The sequence below is a fragment of the Ahaetulla prasina genome, chromosome 9 (genome assembly GCF_028640845.1).
Source record: "Ahaetulla prasina isolate Xishuangbanna chromosome 9, ASM2864084v1, whole genome shotgun sequence".
Taxonomy (NCBI): Eukaryota; Metazoa; Chordata; class Lepidosauria; order Squamata; family Colubridae; genus Ahaetulla; species Ahaetulla prasina.
In genome coordinates, this window is record NC_080547.1 from 22287485 (window position 1) to 22311403 (window position 23919).

At 40.1% G+C, this 23919-nt stretch overlaps 1 protein-coding gene and 1 non-coding gene across 2 annotated transcripts in view; one reads left to right on the plus strand and one right to left on the minus strand.

Moving 5' to 3' along the window:
• KIRREL3 (kirre like nephrin family adhesion molecule 3) overlaps positions 1-23919 on the plus strand; it is a 483489-nt gene that overhangs the window by 308266 nt on the left and 151304 nt on the right. The window lies entirely within an intron of this gene.
• LOC131204108 (U6 spliceosomal RNA) lies at positions 20354-20460 on the minus strand. The gene has a single exon (XR_009156534.1). It is a non-coding gene; the product is annotated as a U6 spliceosomal RNA (small nuclear RNA).

Sequence of the window (23919 nt, forward strand, 5' to 3'; positions counted from 1 at the left end):
TTAGTGGTGCTAGGGTGTTGTAGGGTGTTCTTAATTCGCAGTGCCATCTTAGATTTGATTCACTGGTGAATACATTGATCTGTGTGGCCCAAATCTTGGCTGGTTTACTAGAAACTTCCACTGATCCTCATAGTTATCTGGACTTTGAAAGGTGTAGCTAAGCCAATATTTGAAAAAACAGTTTCCTATATATAACATCTATATAGGAAATTATCAGTTCAGAATGAAATGAGCGCACCCAAGTTGTGTAGACCCACATAGATCTTCTTTGTCTATCCATGAATATGGACAGGTAAATTGGTGACCCAATGTAGTTTTCTAAGCATTTACAAATGAAATATTTGCTAGATAATACAGGAATCTCACTTTCTTCTCCATTCAGATGAGTTAACTCTAGTATCTCTTTCAACTGTTTTAATATTTGAATGTTCAATGTACTCACTGTAGTTTTGGGCTTTTTGTGAACTACTTTCTTTTACTTGCACCTTTTGGAATGATCTGGGGAATAGATATTGTGATCCTATGAACTGTCTTTCTCCAATGGGATTGTCCTGCCAAACTCATTCTGGCAGGAAAGGCCTTCTGCAGATCCCATCAGCCAAGGAATTTCGGCTGATGGGATCCAGAAGAAAAGCCTTCTCTGCCATGGTTCCAGCCCTTTGGAATATCTTGCCACTGGAAGTGAGATCTGCCTTCTCTCTTTTAGCCTTCAAAAAAGCCCTTAAAATCTAACTATGCTCCCGGCTAACAAGAAGAAATTGATGGCCAGAGGTGGTTGGTACACTAACAGCGGGCCTCTGGTGGCTCAGACTGCTAAGACAGTCTGTTATTAACAGCAGCTGCTTGCAATTACTGCAGGTTCAAGTCCCACCAGGCCCAAGGTTGACTCAGCCTTCCATCCTTTATAAGATAGGTAAAATGAGGAGCCAGATTGTTGGGGGCAATAAGTTGACTTTGTATATAATATACAAATGGATGAAGACTATTGCTTGACATAGTGTAAGCCGCCCTGAGTCTTCGGAGAAGGGCGGGGTATAAATGCAAAAAAAAACCAAAAAAACCAGAGAAAGTATCCCACCTCTGTCCTCCAAAGCCTTGGTTTTCATTTGTTTTAATTTTAATTTTAATTTTAATCCATTTTATATTAATAACTGTTATTATATTTTGTTTTATCTTGATACAAACTGCTCAGAATCGCCTGAAGCCCCAGATGAATGGCAAACAAACTTGATATATAAAATAAACAAAAATAATTAGAAATGGTTGGAGGCTAAAATGTATAAAGAATGGTTACAGGAATTGGATTTGTGTAGTTAAGGAAAAGAAGCACCGGGGGGGGTTGACATGACAGCAGTGATCCAATGTTTGAGGGACTCCTACAGAGATGATGGAGTTAAATTGTTTTCCAAAGCACCAAAAAGTAAGGCAAAAAACAATGCTTGGGAACTAACCAAGGAGAAATTTCCTAACGGTGACAGCAATCAACCAGTGGAATGGTTTTCCTTCAGAAGTTGTAGGTGCATCATCAGTGGAGGCTTTGGAAAAGAGACTGCATAACCATTTGTTTGAAATGGTATAGAGTCTCCTACAGGGGGTTGGACTAGAAGACCTCAGGGATCCCTTTCAACTGTATTACTCTATGTTCTATCACCTACTGCACGAATCAAGAAGAGGGCCGTGAAAATATTTGCAGATCCCTCGCATCCTGGACATAAACTGTTTCAACTCCTACCCTCAAAACGACGCTATAGAGCACTGCACACCAGAACAACAAGACACAAGAACAGTTTTTTCCCAAAGGCCATCACTCTGCTAAACAAATAATTCCCTCAACACTGTCAGACTGTTTACTGAATCTGCACTACTATTAATCGTTTCATAGTTCCCATCACCAATCTCTTTCCACTTATGACTGTATGACTATAACTTGTTGCTGGCAATCCTTATGATTTATATTGATATATTGATCATCAATTGTGTTGTAAATGTTGTACCTTGATGAACGTATCTTTTCTTTTATGTACACTGAGAGCATATGCACCAAGACAAATTCCTTGTGTGTCCAATCACACTTGGCCAATAAAAAAAAAAAATAAAAAAAAAAATTCTATGTTCTAAGTTTAAGAAAAACTGTTTGTGTGCAAAGAGCCTGACATTTCCCTAAGTGTTCCAGGATTTTAAGAAGTTAAAGAAGGATAAATGCGTGAAGGAGGAGAGTGCAAAAGTTGGCTTGAAACTCAATATTAAGAAAACTAAGATCATGGCATCCAGCTGTCTCAATTCCTGGCAAATAGATGCGGAAGAAATGGAGGTAGTGACAGATTTTATTTTCCTGGGCTTTAAGTTCACCGCAGATGGGGACTGCAGCCAAGAAATTAAAAGATGCTTTCTCCTGGGGAGGAAAGCCATGGCAAATCTAGACAGCATACTAAAAAGCAGAGACATCACTCTGCCAACAAAAGTATGTATAGTCAAGGCTATGTTGTTCCCAGTTGCAATGTATGGCTGTGAAAGTTGGTCCATAAGAAAGTCCAAGTGCCAAAGAATCGAGGCCTTTGAACTCTGGTGCTGGAGAAGACTCCTGTGAGTCCCTTGGACTGCAAGGCGATCAAACCGGTCAGCCATAGAGGAGATCAACCCTGACTGCTCTTTCGAAAGCCAGATCCTGAAGAGGAAACTGAAATACTTTGGCCACCTAATGAGAAGGAAGGACTTACTGGAGAAGAGCCTAATGCTGGGAATGATTGAGGGCATAAGAAGAAGGGGACAACAGAGAACGAGGTGGCTGGATGGAGTCACTGAAGCAATAGGCGTGAGCTTAAATGGACTCCAGAGGATGGTAGAGGATAGGAAGGCCTGGAGGAACATTGTCCATGGGGTCATGATGGGTCGGACATGACTTCGCAACTAACAAAATTGCACCTTAGCCAAAGTTAAACACACTCTAGAAATTAAGTGTAACTAAGTATAATCCCTGCCATTTTCTCTGCTAAGAATGAATGAAAACCTCCCTTTGGATGGCTTACATTTTGCCATGGATCTATCTAGATGGAACTTTCTAATTCACTCCCAGGTGAATTTGTGACATTTTGAGAGGGCATAAATCTCTGTAGCATTTCATTATTGCCATCACTAACCTGATACTGTGCTCTCTCACACTCCTAGGAGTATATAGGCAAACCTTTTTTAAAAAAATTGCAGGATATCTAGAAAAACATTTTGTCATCACTGGAGATGAGTTCTCAGGGTGCATCTCTGCTTAGAAAATTATTATTTAATTAGAATATTAAGTAGCCAGCTATTTCTGCCAGGTGGAGATCAAATTCTCTCATAATTAAACTGCAAAATTACTACAATAAAGTATGAATGATATTCCAAATAACAAATTTTCTTCATTTGAACAGTCAAAGATCGTATTTTTGTATTCATGCAAAAAGTGGAAAGAAAGGGAGATTGGAGGCACTTGGGAAGAATAGGAAAATCATGGACAGAAAAGATATTTGTATATAATAACCTGATCGCCTCTAAATATGCTGGGACTATAACACCCAGAATTCCTAGACAAAGAATGGGGATACCTTGAATTTGGGATTCTTACATTGAGTAGGGGCTAGACACGATGATCTTAATGGTCCTTTCCAAATCTGTGATTCTATTATTTTTATTTCTGCTACTGATCATGATTTAAGTTAAGACAAATCCCTCATGGAGACACACATTCAAGCATGAGCCGTGGTGGCCCAGTGGTTAGAATGCAGTATTACAGGCTAACTCTGCCCACTGCCAGGAGTTTGATCCTGACCAGCTGAAGGTTGACTCAGTCTTCCATTCTTCCGAGGTTGGTAAAATGAAGACCCAGAGTGTTGGGGGGCAATATGCCGACTCTGTAAACTGCTTAGAGAGTCCTGTAAAGCTCTATGAAGTGGTATATAAGTCTAATTGCTATTGCTATTTATTTACATGTTTTCGCATCCACGTGGTATGCCATTCTTTACAAATTGCCCAAAAGGGAAGGGAAAAAAAGGCTATGAAGGCAAATCAAAACTGAAGCTCCTGATTTTTGAAATTCATTTTAAATCTTAAATCGGGAAAGAGGGAGGAACAAGGGAGGACAAAATTGGGAACATCCAAACTGGTGGTAAGGAGGTTCCATAAAAATCAGGAAAGCGCCACTTAGCAAATGAAAAAGCATCTAGAGAGGTTCTCCAACATAATCCAGCTAATCCATGTGTGGTGCTGAGAGAACAGGAGCTTAGTTTGCTAGCTAGCCGGGGAGTGCAGTAACCCGCAAAGCCTTCTGGCCATTAGTGGCTAGTTAATCTCTATGGTGGGAGATCGTCTGAGAAGAGCCGGCATCTGTACGCTGTTGATTCACGTCAGCCAAGGACAAATTCATTTTCTGCTACTAGCTTAGCATTTTCTTCCACTCCTTGGATTACAAACTACTTATTACAGCAGGCAGGCCCAAGGAGCTGAAACATCTGCTGCTGTTAGATAAGAAGGTAATTTTGGCTGTCTGCAGCATCCTTGCCTGCTTCTGCGCTGTTAGGTAGGGAAGGAGAAGAGTGTTTGGGGTAGAAGAGTCCTAAGGATGATAACAGGGAATGCTGGAGGGAAGATGTTGTCACTTCCTGGGCTTAATCAAGGCAGGGAGTTTGCATAAACGTACACATCATCTCCCAGAGTTAGTCTGTATCTACCATCATTTCTAAAAGATGCATTTTAGTCCGTGCATTTGTTTTTCAGCCTGTAAGATAGTAGCAAACCAGCTAAACATATTTTTTTCAGGAAACTAGCATTCCTTTCTAAAGAGTTTTGGAGCTAAATCCAAGGGCATTTATAAACAACCAGGGGGAAAAAAATCACATTTTTGCATTTGGTTTAAGATACCTCAAAAGTCTGGATTTCAGCTAACTAGGATTGGGAGGGAGGTAGATGCTTCCCTAGAACAGCGGTTCTCAACCTGTGGGTCGGGACCCCGTTGGGGGTCGAATGACGATTTGCCAGGGGTCACCTAAGACCATCGGAAATATGGGAAGTATACTTGCAAGTCGAAGAATCACGCTCCAATGGTTGACTCCACCAGCCAGCTGCAGGCTCTTCAAATCGCTAGCCGAATTCGGCTTCAGGCGCGATGAATTAAAAAAGAGAGAAATCTTTGCTCTGATGTCTCCCTCTCAAGCCAGCTGCAATCACTCCCAATCGCTAGCCTAATCTGGCTTCAGGCGTGATAAACTTGATAGGGGAGGAGTCTCCACTTTAATGCCTCCGTCCTCAAGGCAATCACAAGCAGTTCAGATCGCTAGCCAATATGGCTTCAGGCGCGATAAATTCAAAACGAAAATAATTTTACGGTTGGGGGTCGCCACATCGTGGGGAATTGTATTAAAGGGGTCGCCACATCGTGGGGAATTGTATTAAAGGGGTCGCAGCACTATAAAGGTTGAGAACCACTGCCCTAGAATATAATTTGTTACTTCTCAAGTTGATTCCATTTACATAGAGTATTTCCTAGGTTCAAGATCCATGATTCAGGATCTGTTTGGGGCAAATATGTAATTGACCCAAAATATTTAAATATCTAAATAGGAGCCCTAGTGGCACAGTTGTTAGAATGCAGTATTGCAAGCTAACTCTGCACACAGCTTGGAGTTTGATCCTAAGGGGCTCAAGAATAACTCAGCTTTCTATCCTTCTGAGGTCAGTAAAATGAGGACCCAGATTGTTGGGGGCAATATGCTGACATTTGTAAACTGCCCAGAGAGTGCTGGAAGGCACTATGGGACAGTATATATGTCTAAGTCTAGTGCTATTGCTATTACTCTGCTCATTATTATCTCCAATTAACCATATTATCTTTGCTCAAGTAAATGAAACTGGAATGAATAGCCCACAAGTTGTCTCTGCCCCATATCTCAACGTATCTATTGGGTATGCATTTCAGTTCCTTTTATGATTATTTTTTAATATTTGAAAGTGAGCATCAGTAGTAATTTCTAAATAGAGCCTATATGATGTGGTGGACCAACATGAAACGGGTTTCAGTTCCTATCCATTTATGTGATTTCTCAACAACTCCCCCTTAAGGCAGGGATAGAGAACACATTCTTGTAGAAATTGCTGGACTAGGATTTTTAAGACCCCCAGTTTCAAGGTTGACTCAGAATCTGTTGTTGTTGTTGTTGTTAGTTGTGAAGTCGTGTCCGACCCATCGCGACGCCATGGAGAACATTCCTCCAGGCCTTCTTGTCCTTACCATCCTCTGGAGTCCATTTAAGCTCACGCCGACTGCTTCAGTGACTCCATCCAGCCCCCTCATTCTCTGTCGTCCCCTTCTTCTTTTGCCCTCAATCATTCCCAGCATTAGGCTCTTCTCCAGTGAGTCCTTCCTTCTTCTTTCCTTCGGAATCTATGGCCACCTGCAATTCTTCTTGCAGCTCAACAACAGAAACAGAAAGGAGGGGTGGAATTCTTGGGGGGAGTTGCAAGGCGTTGAGGGAGCCAAGCGAGACGACCAAGCCCAAGAAAGTTCCTACACTTCAAGATCCTTATGATTTATATTGATATATTTGACCATTCATTTGTGTTGTAAATGTTGTACCTTGATGAAGGTATCTTTTCTTTTATGTACACTGAGAGCATAAGCACCAAGACAAATTCCTTGTGTGTCCAATCATACTTGGCCAATAAAAAAAAAATCTGTTCTATTCTATTCATGTTATGAGAACTTTTTGAATGGTTTCCCAAAACACAAAAATAAGTTGGATTGGTGGACAATGGACAGTGGGAAAGGAATTTACTTGTGCTGCTTTCTGTGGGAACTTTTAGAATTGACTTTCCTCCTTCTTTGCCTATATGGATCTATCAGTAAAGTTATAGTCTTGGTAAAAGGAGTTTCTTTTTCTGCATATGCCCATTGACACCCAACCAGTACCAGTTCTATGAATATTGGGACTTATAGCTGAACATCTAAAAGGATGTAGCCTTTAAACCTTAAAGAAAACCTTCTATATAAATATAAAGCTGCTTTGAATATCACACTTGCCTCCCCACAGATGTGATTGATAAGTATCATATATTTTAGCTTTCTTCCATTATCAAACACACGGCCCAATTAGAGACAGGTCATTTAATTTTCTTTTATACTGTTTGCAAACTTGAGTTTCTTTCTGCTGTGTACCACTCTCTGCTATGTACAGTACCTAATTATTACACTTTCTCTGCTGTGTATAATATCTAATTATTGTATGTTCTCTGCTGTGTACAATATCAAATTACTGCATTTAATGAATGACTAGTTATAATGGATAGGAAACAAGCATATTTAGGGGTCCAATGTGTCTCGATGCACATTGCACACAGTATCATCTCATGCAGAATTCTATATGACAGTGACAGGGAACACCCATTTGCCACTTTTTTTTGCAAAGTCCTTTTTTTGCAAAGAATGGTTTTTTTGTTTCTTCCGCATAGAAGCAAATGGCAAATCAGAGGAAGCAAATGATTGTCCCTGGATCATTGCTGAGATAGGACAAACCCACACTAAACCCACACTAACAAGAGCCGTGGTGGCGCAGTTATTAGAATGCAGTACTGCAGGCTACTTCTGCTGACTGCCTGTTTCCAGCAGTTTGACAGTTCAAATCTCACCGTGGTTGACTCAGCCTTCCATCCTTCCGAGGTCAGTAAAATGAGGATCTAGATTATTGTGGGGGGGCGGGGCAATATGCTGACTCTATAAACCACTTAGATAGGACTGTAAAAGCACTGTGAAGCGGTATATAAGTCTAAGTGCTATTGCTATTGCTGTCTTCCAACATTCTGGCTCTCCTAGCATCAGTATCTACTTTGGCCTTCCCGTCATTCTGGTCCTCCAACAAGAGTCTTATTTGACAGCAATTATCAATTATGAAAAGCTGCCTACCTTTGAAATTGCCCATAAGGCAAGAGATATTGTGGGAAAATTAAGATGGTTGGCAGTTTTTCAGGCAAAACCCATGTCACTAGCTAAGCCACATTTGTTTCATGGGTTGGGTAACAGGAAGAAAAAAGTACCTTTCAGGATATTAAAGGTATATAGAAAGGACATTCCTTTAAGAAAGAATGGATGGAAACTGATCAAGGACAGATTCAACTTAGAAATGAGGAGGAACTTTCTGACAGTGAGAACAATCAACCCATGGAACAGAAGTTGCCTTCAGATGTTGTGGGAGCTTCATCACTTGAGGCTTTTAAGAAAAGATTCGACTGCCATTTGTCAGAAATGTTGTAGGGTCTCCTGCTAGAGCAGGGGGTTGGACTAGATGACCTATAACAGGGGTCTCCAAATTTGGGAACTTTAAGACTTGTGGACTTCAACTCCCAGAATTCCCCAGCCAGTTGGCTGGGGAATTTTGGGAGTTGAAGTCCACAAGTCTTAAAGTTCCAAGTTTGGAGACCCCTGACCTATAAGGTCCCTTCTAACTCTATTAATCTGTTAACATATGTTTAACCAGTTTGGCAGAGTGTAAACCAATCTTATCAATGGTGACTCAAGCTGTTGAGCAGCATCAAGCCATAACTTGTTTGGGCTCCTTCTGGGTTCTGTCCAGGGGTGAAATGCTCCTGGTTAGGACTGGATCGCCTGATCCGGTAGCGATGGCAGCAGGTGATTCGGAGAACCAGTAGCAAAAATCCCTGCCCCACCCCCACCCCAGTTGAGCTGCGTGATCATCAGAGGGGTGTTTTGTTTTACTTTTAAAACCATTTTTTCCCGCCAAAAAAATGCTTTTAAAAGTAAAAAAAAAAAGCCTCTGGTGATTGCGCAGCTCAGCTGGAATCGTAAGAACCCTTTAAAAGCATTTTTTCTACAACCTCTTCGGCCAAAGAGATTGTTTAAAAAAATTCTTTTGAAGTGTTCTGGCGATCCCAGCTGAGTTGCCTCATCGCCAGAACCCTTTAAAAGCATGTTTTCTAAACCTCTTCGGCCAAAGCGGTTGTAGATAAAATGCTTTTAAGAGGTTCTGGCGATCAGGTAACTCAGCTGGGATCGTCAGAACCCTTTAAAAGCTTTATTTTCCTCTGGCAATCCCAGCTGAGTTGCCTTATCATCACAGGCTTTTAAAAGCATTTTTTACAACCTCTTCAGTGGAAGAGGTTGTAGAAAAAATGCTTTTAAAAGTAAAAAAAAAAGTTGGCCACGCCCACCCAGTCACATTACCACCACCCCATCAAGCCACACCCATAGAACCACAGAATCGAAGACTACTTCAGCTTCAATTGCAACAATACAGGAGCACACAATAGATTTAAGCTTAATGTTAACCGCTCCAATCTTGATTGCAGAAAATATGACTTCAGTAACAGAGTTGAAGTCATTCAATTAATGCTTGGAATACACTACTTGACTCTGTGGTCTCTTCCCAAAATCCCCAAAGCTTCAACCAAAAACTATCTACTATTCACCTCACCCCATTCCTAAGAGGTCCGTAAGGGGCATGCATAAGAGCACAAACGTGCCTACTGTTCCTGTCCTATTGTTTCCTTTTGTTATATCCAATTAGTTATTACACACTCATACTCATATATATGCTTATATATTGTATAATTACTTCATGATTATGCTTATATATACTGTGTGACAAAATAAATAAATAAATAAAATAAAATAAAATAATAAAATAAAATAAAATAAAATAAAATAAAATAATAAAATAAAATAAAATAAAATAAAATAATAAAATAAAATAAAATAAAATAAAATAAAATAAAATAAAATAAAATAAAATAAAATAAAACAAAACAAAACAAAACAAAACAAAACAAAACAAAACAAAACAAAACAAAACAAAACAAAATAAAATAAAATAAAATAAAATAAAACAAAATAAATAAATAGTAACAAACTTTACATTTCACCCCTGGTTCTGTCCCTTGGCCACAGTTCAACTGGGCTATGCGAACCGTTTTTGGAGACTGGGAACCAAGTCCTTCTGGATTTTGATGAGCAGTCAGGGACCAATGGTCAGCAGAGACACAGACATAGGCAAAAGGGAATGGAGAAGCAGAGAAATCAGAGTAAAACTCATCCTATTCCCCAGTTTTATTTATTTTTTATCGTCCTTTAGCTCACTCGGGTTTCTTCTACTGAAATGATATCCGTGCGTCTTAGTAATAATTCTGGGGCTGACTCTTGTGAAAATGGTTTAATGATGCTTCTCATCTAAAAATTGCAAGCAACCTTGAATAAAATGGTTACAGAGTAGCCAAAAAGGAGAAGATTGGTTAAACGTGAGGACAATTTTCTCAAATTGGGAAATCATGACAGAATTCCTAAAAAATGGACTTGAGTGACCAGCTCCTTGGTGACTTATTTATACTTTAACATACTCATGGGGTATTGTGGGTCAAGGAAAGCCTTAGCAAATGCATTACTAAAACCTGCTAAGGTTGAAGGTTTTCTAGGTTGGCACGTTGTGTGAATTCAGCTAGTTTAAAATATTTTACCGTTGAATGTGTTGTTTGCACCTAAACCACGGATGAACTCAGTTACTAGGTCAGGCAAAGCTCTGTTCACACAAACACTGGCTCCTTTGCTTTCTCTCTGGGGTTACCCTTCAAAATGCGATGAGGAAAAGATTTGTAGTTTTCAAACATAGCCATAGGTTCTCCTAGCCAGTGGTGCAAAAAAGAAAGAAAGAAATGAGAAGAGAACAAAGAGTAATTAGCTGCTGCTATCATTCCATCACCTGTGAGTTTGGGCAAAATTAATGTGAAGCAACAGAAGTCAGAGCTACAAGAAATGACTTTCAATTAGACTCTCCTCATTCTTCTCCCCGGTTTTATTTGTCAATCATATAGAACCTTTTTGATGTCAGCAATGTATCTGGGGGTGTTTCCCCTCTCTCTCCCTCCCTCTGTGTTATTTATTACTCACAACCAGAAAGAGAGCCTTTAAAGTGAAAAATTATACAGATGTAATAACAACAAATATATATATATATATATATATAATTCACCACCCTGGGCTGGCTTTGCTGAGACTCTGTGGTATATGCGTGTGATCAGTAAATAAATAAATAAATAAAAATTTTGAAAGACAGAAAGTCCTTCAGCTTTTACTTCTTTGTCCTCTTTTTCCACCAGGGTTCTTATTGTCCCTGTGTCAAGGTTCCAGAAAAACCTCTTCTGCATAAAAAAAACTCAGAAACCATTGTCTTTCAGAGTTCTTTACTAGCATGAGGAAACTGGCACACAATGAGTGAAATTCCAAAACTGAACTCCCGGATTCTTTTCCCAGTTATACAAACCCCAAGAGTCCCACCCCCCTGACCCCTTTGCTGGTCACATGGTCCCACGTTCTCCCAGTTCATTCGAATATCTTCTCGCCACTCTTCCTGCAGATGTGAACACCATCCGACCTTGACCGCTTGAAGAATGTTACCATACCCCTCAACCCCCCTTCTTCCCCTCAGGGGAAAAATGTGGCAGCGTCTGGAACCCTAAAGTCTAGTATGGTTTCCAGGCCTGACACCCTGGATGTTGGTGTCAGTATATGTGTGTGTGTATATAATGTTAATGAGTTGTTAGAAGAGACAGTAATAGATGCCTCCAATCTCATGCTGATACACCGCTTCCCAGCACAGAAATTTGTTTGTTTGTTTTTTTAAAAAAAATAACTTTTACAACCAACAGCAGAAGCACAAATAGGTTGATGGAAAAAAAGGAAAAAAAGGAAAAAAAGAATCTGGACTACCAGTAGAGCGACTGCTTGACCCTGTTAAGCAAAGGCTAATGGAGGAATAAGGTGACCTTTTAAAGAGATCTACAGTCAAGAACTGTATAGAAAAGAATAAAATGTCCCAATTCTTGTTATAATGAGTAAGAGCACTGGCAATATATGAAGTTTCTAAGGACAGCAAAAGACGGAAGGGACACGGTGGCTCAGTGGCTAAGATGCTCAGCTTGTCGATTGAAAGGTCAGCAGTTCGAATCCCTAGTGCTGCGTAACGGGGTGAGCTCCCGTTACTTGTCCCAGCTTCTGCCAGCCTAGCGGTTCGAAAGCACGTAAAAAAAATGCAAGTAAAAAAAAATAGGGACCACCTTTGGTGGGAAGATAACAGCGTTCCGTGCACCTTTGGCGTTTAGTCATGCCGGCCACATGACCACAGAGACGTCTTCGAACAGCTCTGGCTCTTCAGCTTTGAAACAGAGATGAGCACTGCCCCCTAGAGTTGGGAACGATTAGCACATATGTGCGAAGGGAACCTTTACCTTTTTAAGGACAGAAGAAAGTAAGGCATTGAGTTCTACGGTCAGCAAGAAGCAGACCAGGTAGCTCTTATTTAAAGACCTAAACCAAATAGGAATTGCAACATCCCTTAATCATCTATGACAGTTCAATTAGCCAGTAGAACACTGGTAATAGGGAAAAGGTTGGTGCACAGGAAATCCCAAAAGGGGATAAAATTTGACGCCAGCTCAACCTAATCTTCTTCCCCCTCCCCCAGGCTCTTGCGCTACAAACTGTTTTCTGAGTTTTCTCTTTCCTCTCCTTCTGTTCCTTGAACTTGTCTAAACCACGAAGGCACCTGATGAACCTCAAGTTTTCTTTGAGCAATTAGGAATGGCAAGCAAAGTCTCTTGAGAATGACAAGCAATAAGCATCAAAGAGAGAAGATTGTCTCAAACGCTGCTATCGCAAGTCTGTTTCAAAGCTGCAATTCTGACCATATTTGTTATCTCTGATTGGGAGAAGATGGGGAATTACTAGGTTTACCTAGAGCCGTGATGGCACACTGGTTAGAATGCAGTATTTCAGGCTAATTGTACTGATTGCCAGCAGTTCAATTCTCACCAACTCAAGGTTGACTCAGCCTTCTCTCGAAGTGGGTAAAATGTGGACCCCGATTGTTGGGGGCAATACTCAGACTCTGTAAACTGCTTGGAAAGGGCTGTAAAGCACTCTGAAGTGGTATAGGCCTAAGTGCTATTGCTATTTATACATTAGTCTAAATTGTCATCTGCTTAAATATGCTTACATCTGCATCACAACTGGATGAATTGCCACAACACACTAAGTTCTAAACCAGGGGTCTCCAACCTTAGTAACTTTAAGGTTTGTGGACTTCAACTCCCAGAATTCCTCCGCCAGCCTTGCTAGCTGAGGAACTCTGGGAGTTGAAGTCCACAAGCCTTAAAGTTACTAAGGTTGGAGACCCCTGTTCTAAACCATGTACTGTCTGGGTTCACCCATCATGCTAAATCACAGACAGATCCATTATGTGGACCAAGGCTCTTCGTGAGACATGTTGAACATAAGAATGAACTGTGTTTTAAGAATTAATCAGGCAAGAAAACAGAGGATCTTGCATGTTACTAATTACATTCAAACCAGCTTTCCTTAACCTGCAAACAATTCCCAGAATTGGCTTTTGGCTACAGTGCCTGAGATTTTCGGGAGCTGTCAACCAGCACATATGGGACACACCAGGTGTATAAGGCTATTTTGGAGCATATTTAGTGATCCACACATTGGCTTCCTCTATTTTGCCACAGAAAAATAGGACAAGCTATTCTCATTCCAAGCATCACTTCATGAGCTTCATCTCACACGTTATGGCACTTTGTCAATAGCTTTGCCATGCCTTCTGTCTCAGTGTGCACCACACTAGTCATGTTCTGCTGATTTAAAAGCCAGTAGACCATTGATAGAAATCTACTAGAGAAACCTAATGGAAATGCATAAGCAATGTCCACACAGGTTTAAGCACAGGATTAATGTGATGGTCAGCTCCTCATCTGCATTTTTTTTACAATCATTCACCCTAATTGGTTGTATCTTCCCAAGTCTGGGTAAACTACCCAAAATTGGTAAAAGTCATTTTTCGTTGGGTAATGATACACAAAACCATTACTTAACCCAACAGGGATATTTAAATTGACTTAAAAATGCGTACTAAAATATATTTGAAAATTTCCCAAAGTAGTCCGATTCATATGAAACATCGAGATCTACAAGTATCATCCAGGTAATGTAGTGGTGGAGAAGAACCAGAAGACAGCAGTGTGATAGAAGTAGAAAGGCTAAGTGACAGCAGCAACATCAGGAAGAAGGAGTATGAGAAGCTAGAGCAGGGGTAGTCAACTTTTTTATATCTAACTGCCCACTTTTGTATCTCTGTTAGTAGTAAAATTTTCTAATCGCCCACCAGTTCCACAGTAATGTGCCGTGTATTGTCATCTGTGCATGCCTCTCACGCATCGTGGATTGGGTTTGGGGGGGGGGCACCGGCTACCAGCTCTGCTTGTCTGTTACAGCTGGGTGGTGTGGGGGGAGATGCACGAGCTATTCTGGGACAAGGCTCTTTTGCTTGCGGTCGCATTATAGTGCCATTTAGTTTCACTTACGTAATGTGAACTAAACTTACGCGTGGGCGATACAAATAGTATATTTTCAGAAATTTAAATTGTCACGGGGAATTTTATGAAAACCTAATGAAAAGGTTTTTAAATAATGCTATGAAATTTTTTTAAAAAGTCAATTAAATTAAAAAAACGGAAAGTGCTTCAGTATCAGACAAAACCCCTACCGTCCACCATGAAAGCTGGAACGCCCACTAGTGGGCGGTAGGGACCAGGTTGACTACCACTGAGCTAGAGGAATATCTAGGGAGGAAGGAAGCACTAGATAGGAAGTGGAACATAAAGTTGTCCCAGTAATAGTAGGAGGACTTGGACAGTTACTCCAACAGATTCCAGGAGAAACATCAGCATTCTCTCTCCAAAAGAGTACAGTGCTAGGACCAACTAAGGTACTACACAGAACCTTTAAATTCTCAGGCCTCTGATAGAGGACCTGAGATTGAGGAAGACACAAGAGCCATGGTGGCACAGTGGTTAGAATGCAGTATTGCAGGCTAATTCTGCTGACTGCCAGCAGTTCGATCCTGACTCACATTGACTCAGCTTTCCATCCTTTCGAGGTCAGTAAAATGAGGACCCAGATTGTCGGAGGGCAGTATGCTGATTCTGTAAACCGCTTAGAGGGGGCTGTAATGCACTGTGAAGTGGTATATACGAGTAAGTGGTACCGCTATATCACCCACAGGGGTGAGAAGGGAATTTTTTTATTTTTACATTATATTCAATCTTTCGAAGGCATGAGTTAAGAGGGTTCTGCTACGTTAAGCTGTTTTTAAATAACAAACCCAGCCACATCACTATTTTAAAAAGAGAAGCAGTCAAAGATGTAAAATGAATTTAGGAAAAGCAGATGGAGACCATAGTCCCAAATCAGTGAGAGTCACACACATGCAGGCTCACTCTCACCCACACTAATACATACACAGAGAGAAAGAAGGATCTGGCTTCAAAAGGTAGCGTAACCATTAATTGCTAACAGCTCTGGAGTGTGCATAGTCCAAATGCAAACTCCCAGCTTGAAGCATTAAAATCTAATCACGGCAACAGCTGGCTTTGCTTTGCAGCACACCCGCCCCAAATGGAGAAAAGAAAATCCCGTGGTTCAGCTGAAGAGGAAGTAACAAAAGGGAGAAGGAGCTCTGATTTTGGCTAGCAAGCCTGCTCAGCAGACTGTGGCTAAAAATAAGATTGCTGGATATGAGAGTGGGTGGAATATGGCTTACTTTACAGATCAACAGAGTTAGAAGGGACCTTGTAGGTCATCTAATCCAACCCCCACCCATGCAAGACAGATGGCAGTCCAGTCTCTTCTTGAAAGCTTCCAGGGATGAAGCTCCCACAATTTCTGAAGGCAACTTCTCTTCCATGGGTTAATTGCTCTCACTCTCAGAAAATATCTCCTTATTTCCAGGTTGAATCTCTCCTTGATCGGCTTCCATCCATTATTCCTTGTCTGGCTTTCAGGTGCTTTGGAAAAGGTTGACCCCGTCCTCTCTGTGGCAGCCTTTCAAATATTGGAAGACTGCTATCACATCTCCCCTGGTCCTTCTCGTCACTAGACTAGCCATGCCCAGTTCTGCAACTGTTCACCGTATGTTTTAGCTTCCATTCCGCTAATTATCTTCGTTGCTCTTTCCTCCACTTTTTCTAGAGTCTCAACATCTTTTTTATAGTGTGGTGACCAAAACCGGATGTGGTACTTTACTTCACTGCTGAATAGGCTGCTAGCCTTTCAGATGTAGCATGCACAGTCTGAGCATTATTTAAGAAAGGATGTATGTGTGAAATAATACAGAATTGTGAGCCTGCCCCCAAAGATATGCAATGAATTGATTTAAGCTATGGAACTTCATGAATTCAAAATTACATTTTTAAAAAAATGCCCTTTTTGAATGGATAACTTAGCCAGCGCTAGACTTAGATTCTCACTGCTGGAATGGGACAACTCGCTGCAGGACAATTCAACAGTTCAATTTAATTATTTAAAATAATTTTAAAAAATATTTTAATTTTTGCTATTTACATTTCACTTTGTCCCTCCTTTGGCATCCTTTCTTTAATGATTCTATTCCACTGTTTCTTTGATATTAGTAACTCTTGCCCTGTGGTGAGCTGTGCTATTGGCATCTTATCCTGTGGCAAGTGAGCTGTGGCCAGTTGACTGTGTTGAGTTGTTGCAGCCCTTCCCACTGTTATTCCCTCCTTTGTTCCTTATTCCTTTTCATATTGTAATATAGCTTCAGGTTTTAAACTTCGGTTAAGTAGTGCTCGTGGCCAACCTTGGCTGATCTTGAAGAGCTAAGCATATTGGTACTTCGGTGGAAGACCCGTAATAAACTAGACTGTGAAATTGAAAAAGACAGGGAAGGGAAGGGAAGGGAAGAGAAGAGAAGAGAAGAGAAGAGAAGAGAAGAGAAGGAAGGAAGGAAGGAAGGAAGGAAGGAAGGAAGGAAGGAAGGAAGGAAGGAAGGAAGGAAGGAAGGAAGGAAGGAAGGAAGTACCTTGGCTGATCTTGAAGAGCTAAGCATATTGGTACTTCGGTGGAAGACCCGTAATAAACTAGACTGTGAAATTGAAAAAGACAGGGAAGGGAAGGGAAGGGAAGGGAAGGGAAGGGAAGGGAAGGGAAGGGAAGGGAAGGAAGGAAGGAAGGAAGGAAGGAAGGAAGGAAGGAAGGAAGGAAGGAAGGAAGGAAGGAAGGAAGGAAGTACCTTGGCTGATCTTGAAGAGCTAAGCATATTGGTACTTCGGTGGAAGACCCGTAATAAACTAGACTGTGAAATTGAAAGACAGGGAAGGGAAGGGAAGGGAAGGGAAGGGAAGGGAAGGGAAGGGAGGGGAGGGGAGGGGAGGAGAGGAGAGGAGAGGAGAGGAGAGGAGAGGAGAGGAGAGGAGAGGAGAGGAGAGGAGAGGAGAGGAGAGGAGAGAAGGGAAGGAAGGACCCTTTCATAACCATCAAGAAAACATGGTTATATTCATGAAGTCACCTGAAATTATGCTCAACTCCAGGGAAATTTGAACAGTTTGTACCATTCCTAGGATAAACCACAAAGCTGGAAACTAGCTTTGTTAGTTAGGAGTTGCTGCTCTGAATAAGAGTTACAGCTTTGATTCTTGTTAAACCAAAAAAGAGGGACAAAGTTTTTACCAAGAGACAAATTGGTTGCTGTGCAAAAAAAAAAAAAAAATTGATCACAGCCCAAATGGGTGTGCAGATCCCAGGGGTCAACTTTCATCAGCCTTTGTGAATATGAAGGAAAATTGCATGCAAAAAAAGTAAACCTTGAGGAAAATTACCTACATTGTGTGCATATCTTAGAAAGTTACACTTCAGGTGCATGCATGAGTATTTGATAGATGTGAAGTATACGAAAAAATGCAGGTTGGTTTTAGAAAATTAATTGAACAATAGTTGAATATATGTGAAGCTGGTATGCACTAGAGATAGGCTGAGCTATACATGTCTCTTCCGCTGGCTCAAATCCATTGTGCTGCACATATTGTTCCTCCTTTTAATCTCCACATGTGTCAGACTTCATGCCAGACATAGTAATAAATCTCATCTATCCAGTCTCTTATCCCCACATTCAGGCACTTACTTATGGCAGAAACTCACAGGCAGAACATGGCTAGATTAATTGCCTTACTACAGATAAGAATGAAGTCATATATCACATATGAACAAAAGATCTGCCTTCAGAAGCATCGAAATTGCCATATAGATATGTGCTTCAGAGTTTCGGTTCTAAGACTTTGCTTCTCGTTTTTTTCCAGTTGTTGGAAATTTAGCCATCCTTCTTCATGCCCAAAATTGGGAGACACCTGCTCAAGGATATACATCAATGGTTCTGAGGATTATTTCTTGCTTCCTTGCTAGTTTATTCCAAAATTGGAAGAGAGTCTGCAGGATCTCCTTGTGGAGCTATGCTTACCTGCATACAATGAATAATAGCACCATAATGTACCTGTGTGTTGTTTTCACTGGGGGTGATACTGCTGTCCATCCAGAATCATCATGAAGAACTGAAATTAAGGTCTTGTTAAAGTTCTTAGGTTGACTTGGAGATCTTGGTGAGCTTTTCAAAGGCTCTAGTACAAGAGCTAGACATGTTATGATCACAAGAGGCTTAACCAAAGTCTTGGACATGCCTCCTAAGATCTTCTGGATGATTTTGCTGAGCTGCAAATTTTTAATAGTAATTTTATTAAAAATTATAATTACAGTGATGATTTTTTTAAAAAAAATAGAATAAAAAAATAGAAAAGAAAAAGAAATTATGAAAAAATGGGTGTATTAGAACTAGAACGAGAGGTACCTAAATGAGAGTAGAACCCTCCAGTCTTAAAAGAAATCTATTTTTGATACTTTGGTCTCTCTTTCTGCCTATCTCTGACATACACACAAATACTCGCAAACCTATTTTCTCCACTCTTTTTCCTCGCCCAGCAGGCTGGGTGAGTTACAGACTGTGAAGGTTACCAACTGCTCTTTCCAGAGGTCATTTGAACTTCAGCTCAAAGCCACCTGTGGGTTAAGGGTCGGAGATTGCTTTCTGTGCTCTGTCAAAGGTGATAGACTACCGTTGTTGTTGTTTTGAATTTTTTTTAATTTTATAAGCAAACAAACATACAAAACATAATCAGTCGGTCAGTGCTTCATCCGAGTACATCTTTTGTGTCTTCTTCTTGTTCTCCAATGCTAATCCTTTCATAACATCATTTCATTTATTGTAAGGTTTCTCCCACATTTCTTGATTTGCTATTAATACATTTATCACTCTTCTCTCTCCTCTTTCTTCTTCCCATGTTTCATTACCCTATATATATATATATATATTTCTTCTCTAACAATGCTAAAATTGTCCCAATATCTTAAAATATTCAGATTCCTCTCTTTCTTTGATTGTCAATATATTCATTTCTGCATAATCCAATATTTTCTTAATTACTTCTCCCTCTGTAGAGATTTTCTCTGTTTTTCATTTTTGCGCAAATACTATCCTCGCTGCAGTTGATATGTGAATAATCAAATACATATTTTCTTTACTAAACTTCTCTGGTAGGATACCCAATAGGAACAGTTCAGGTTTTAAATCTATATGTTGTTGTATGACTTCTTCTAAACATGTTTTAATTTTAATCCAATAGTTTTTTTTGCTTCTGGACATGTCCACCACATTTGATAATACGATCCTGGTATCTGATGACATTTCCAGCATTTAGCTGATTTATCGTTAAACATTTTTGCCAGTTTTTCAGGTGGCATGTGCCATCTGTAAAACATTTTATATTGATTTTCTTTATATGCTGTGGACATTGTTAATTTGTAATTCCTTTCCCATAATTGTTGCCATTTATCTAACTCAATTGCATATCCAAAAAATTTTGCCCAAGCTATCATTGTTTCTTTTACTTGTTCTTCTTCTAAATCAATACTAAGTAAGTAATTGTATATTTTTTAAATTATTTTATCATCTGTTCCTGTAAGTATCCTATCCAGTTCTGTCATTTCTAAATAAAAACCATATAATTTAGCATCTTTTTCATATCTTGTTCATATTTGCATATGAGTATATCAGTCCAACTAAATCCCTTGTCCTTCTATTTCTTGTTTCCCCTTCAATTCCCCCTTATCTGTTAGTATATCTTTATATCTAAGAATATTTCTAATATTGAGAATATTTGAATGTATTAACGCTTCCACTATTGATAATCATGTTGGTATTTTCAAATAATATTTATCTCTGACCTTCTCCCACACCAATAATAATGCATTTCTTACATAATGTCTTTGAAAATAAGATGCAATATGTATCTTGCTTCTACCGTACCATAAAAAGGCATGCCATCCCAATTGTAGATCATGTCCTTCCAAAGTTAATAGTCCTGTATTTCTCAATCCAATCCGTTCTCTCATCCAAGTCAACGCTTCTGCCTGGTAATATAGTTAAAAAATATGGAACACTTCATGAATTTGCGTGTCATCCTTATGCAGGAGCCATGCTAATCTTCTCTGTATCATTCCAATTTTAGTATATGTGCTGCCAAAGCGAGCACGTGATAGACTACCGCTTTTGATTGCTCTCCTACTGTCAGCCTTCCAAGGTAGACCAAACAGATCAGATAAGCTAATTCAACTCGATTGTAAGGCTGCATTACAATTACATTACATTACATTACAGAATCTTGTAGGTCCGAAAGTACAAATCTCCTTCTGTCTCCTTTTACAGTCTGATAAAATAGAGATGTTCCTGTCTGAGGTTTTCTTTTTCTTCTCTGCCTGTAATGCAGCTCTGGACTACGTCTTCTCTTATCTGATAGTTCTCTAAGCATCATATCTTCCTCCATCTCCCACATCTTCTTGCTTTGGCAACCATTAAAACCCAGTGATGTACAAACATGTGCAAATCGTCTGTGAAACAGAGATGCAGCTTCCCTTGGTGTAATGTCACTGCAGCTGAAAACTGTTAGGAGATGATTAGGGAATGTCGGATTAACATGATGTCTTTTAATGCCTTTAGAGGCTCTAAATGGGAACTTGTAGCGAGCATCTTTTAAGAACATAAAAAGAGCTGAGATGATGCAACACTGCTGTTTTTCCTCAGGGAAGAGGGCACCCATTGGGAATGGCTATTTTCTTCCTGAATCTTCAGGTCCCATCCCTTGCAGGTGTCCCCTAGCAGCTACAAAAGGCCAGCTCCATCTTGATGCACAGAATTACTATCTCTCAATTGCAGGTGAGGATTAGGGATCCTATTGTTAATTTCTGTTACTGTCCACATGAGAGTGGGGCCCCTAAAACCTAAGTTAGCTGTCTTTAATCCAAGTTATTCCACCCCAACCTCGCTACCTCTGTCATGCCTTCCTGAGGAACGATGAGCTAATTTTATAGACAGAGAAATCTTAAACGTAACATGTCACATAGGAAAATTGATTTTTGAAAATGGACTTTCACCGGGTTACTGTATTATCAATCCCCTCTTTCTATAATCAGTCATAGTTTGCACACACATATACACCAGTAGTGAAATCTGAACCAATTTACTACTGGTTCACTGGCTACGCATATGTGCTGCACGCCAAATGTATGCTGCGCGCGAGGAGAACCGGTAATAAAAAAAATGCTTAAAAAGTAAAAAAAAGAAAAAAGAAAAAAAATTGTGCATCAATCAGCTGATCTTCGGAACTTTTTTTTTTTACATTTTTTACTACCAGTTTGGCAAACCAATAGCCATTTTTACTACCGGTTCAGGCGAACCGGACCGAACCGGTAGCATTTCACCCCTGATACACAGACATACACAAGCACCCCTTCCATCCCATATCATTTCTGTGTTGCCTCACAAGGTACGTTCAGCTCTAAGGAAAATAGAGTTTCTTGTGACTGAATTGAAAAAGTCAAAGACAAACCCAACATTACGGTCAGTGAGATGGGCAGCATGTGAATTTCTTCGTCATCATCATTATCATCATCCTACTGTTTTTCCTGCAGGTGCAAAACCCAGTTTATATATATATATATATATATATATATATATATGTTTGTATGTAGGTCTTCGGTTATTCGGGTTTTCTGCATTACTGCAGCTGCATCATTAGCCATTTCAAACCCCTCCAATCCATACATGCAGCAGACTGACACCCACCATGAAGATGTAGCACGACCACGAACGCGAAGCCAAACAACAGCAATGCAGCTCACCAACTCAAATCCCCCTGCATCTCAGACCAACCTGAGCACAACCAAGCCCCCCCACAAACAGAACACACCCCCATCCAATCAGAGCACAGCCAACCCCACCATCCAATCAGAGCACAGCCAAATCCCTAACCAATCAGAACACAGCTCCACCCAATCAGAACACAGCCAAGCTCCCAACCAATCAATTCAAACCCCCACTAGCAGTTAAAAGGAAGAAACAGCTGCGATCATACATTTTTCCTAGAAATACGAACCTGTAAGCACCTAGCCTGATGATGACGAATGGGATTTTGTCGAAACGTCGCCAAGACACTTCCAATTTTACGCGGGAGAAAACCCGAATAACCGAAGACCTGTTTGTGTGTGTGTGTGTGTGTGTGTGTGTGTGTGTGTGTGTGTGTGTAATTAATATATAAATTTAATTTAATTTAATAATATAAATAAATAAGGAAAATTATGCTTCTCTGCTTCTGACCATTTGAACAATAGCTTTTATACATGTTGTGTTATGTCCTAAGCCAGTGTTTCTCAGCCTTGGCAACTTGCTGGCTGGGGAATTCTGGGAGTTGAAGTCCACATGTCTTAAAGTTACCGAGGTTGTCCTAAGATATTCTACTTTCTCTCACTAGCCTGCTCCAGGACTTTCAACTCTTCAGGGCAGACCTTTTTTGGAATTACCCCTATAGTTTTATTTTCTTCTTTGAAGCAGATTATACTGCAATCCACAGCCTTTTTTCAATATCAATAGATCCATTTCTGCGACTGTTTAAAAAACGTTCCTGATGTTGTTGTTTTCAGATTCACCTTATTGTTATGAGGGGTTAGGTCAGTGGTGGGATTCAGCCAGTTCGCACCACTTTAGGAGAACCGATGGTTAACTTTCTAAATAGTTTGGCAAACTGGTTGTTGGAAGAAATCATTAGGGCAGAGAACCGGTTGTTAAATTACTTGAATCCCACCACTGGGTTAGATGTGTGAAGATAGCAATAGCAATAGCTTGTATACCACTTCACAGTGCTTTATAGCCCTTGCTAAGCAGTTTACAGAGTCAGCCTCTTGCTCCCAACAATCTGGGTCCTCATTTTACTGACCTCGGAAGGATGGAAGCCTGAGTCAGCCTTGATAAATGCAACTATCCATTTTGTTTCTTAAATTTCTATTTCTTCCAGTTTTAAGATTGATTCTCTTCATTGAAATAGCAACTCGGTGTTTTGTAAAAAAAAAAAAAAAAAAAAAAGCAACTGAGGAAACCATTAAATACAGAATACACATGCAGCCATTGATAAAGAGAAAGTATTCAAGAAGCAATGCCCAACATGCTTCTCCTGTTGTTGTTGTTTTAATACAGCACTAACATCACGTATTTGGTCAGACCCAACTTTTAATAGAGTGCCTATTTCTAAGCCTCACTTTAAGAAAAGTTCAGTCAAACTAAAATGTGTTCATAGAAGTACATTGAAGATGAGTAAATCGAGTCATATGAAGGAAAATGGGTGTATGTTTAGCTCTAGAAGAAAAGATATATTGTAGAAAAATAAGCAGGATTTAACCCCAGACAATTAAGCAGAAAACAATACTCTAATCAAAAAACTGACTGTGAAAATTGGACCATAAGGAAGGCCAAGTGCCAAAAAATTGAGGCCTTTGAACTCTGGTGCTGGAGAAGACTCCTGCAAGTTCCTTGGACTGCAAGGCGATCAAACTGGTCAGTCCTAGAGGAGATCAACCCTGACTGTTCTTTAGAAGGCCAGATCCTGAAGATGAAACTGAAATACTTTGGCCACCTAATGAGAAGGAAGGACTCACTGGAGAAG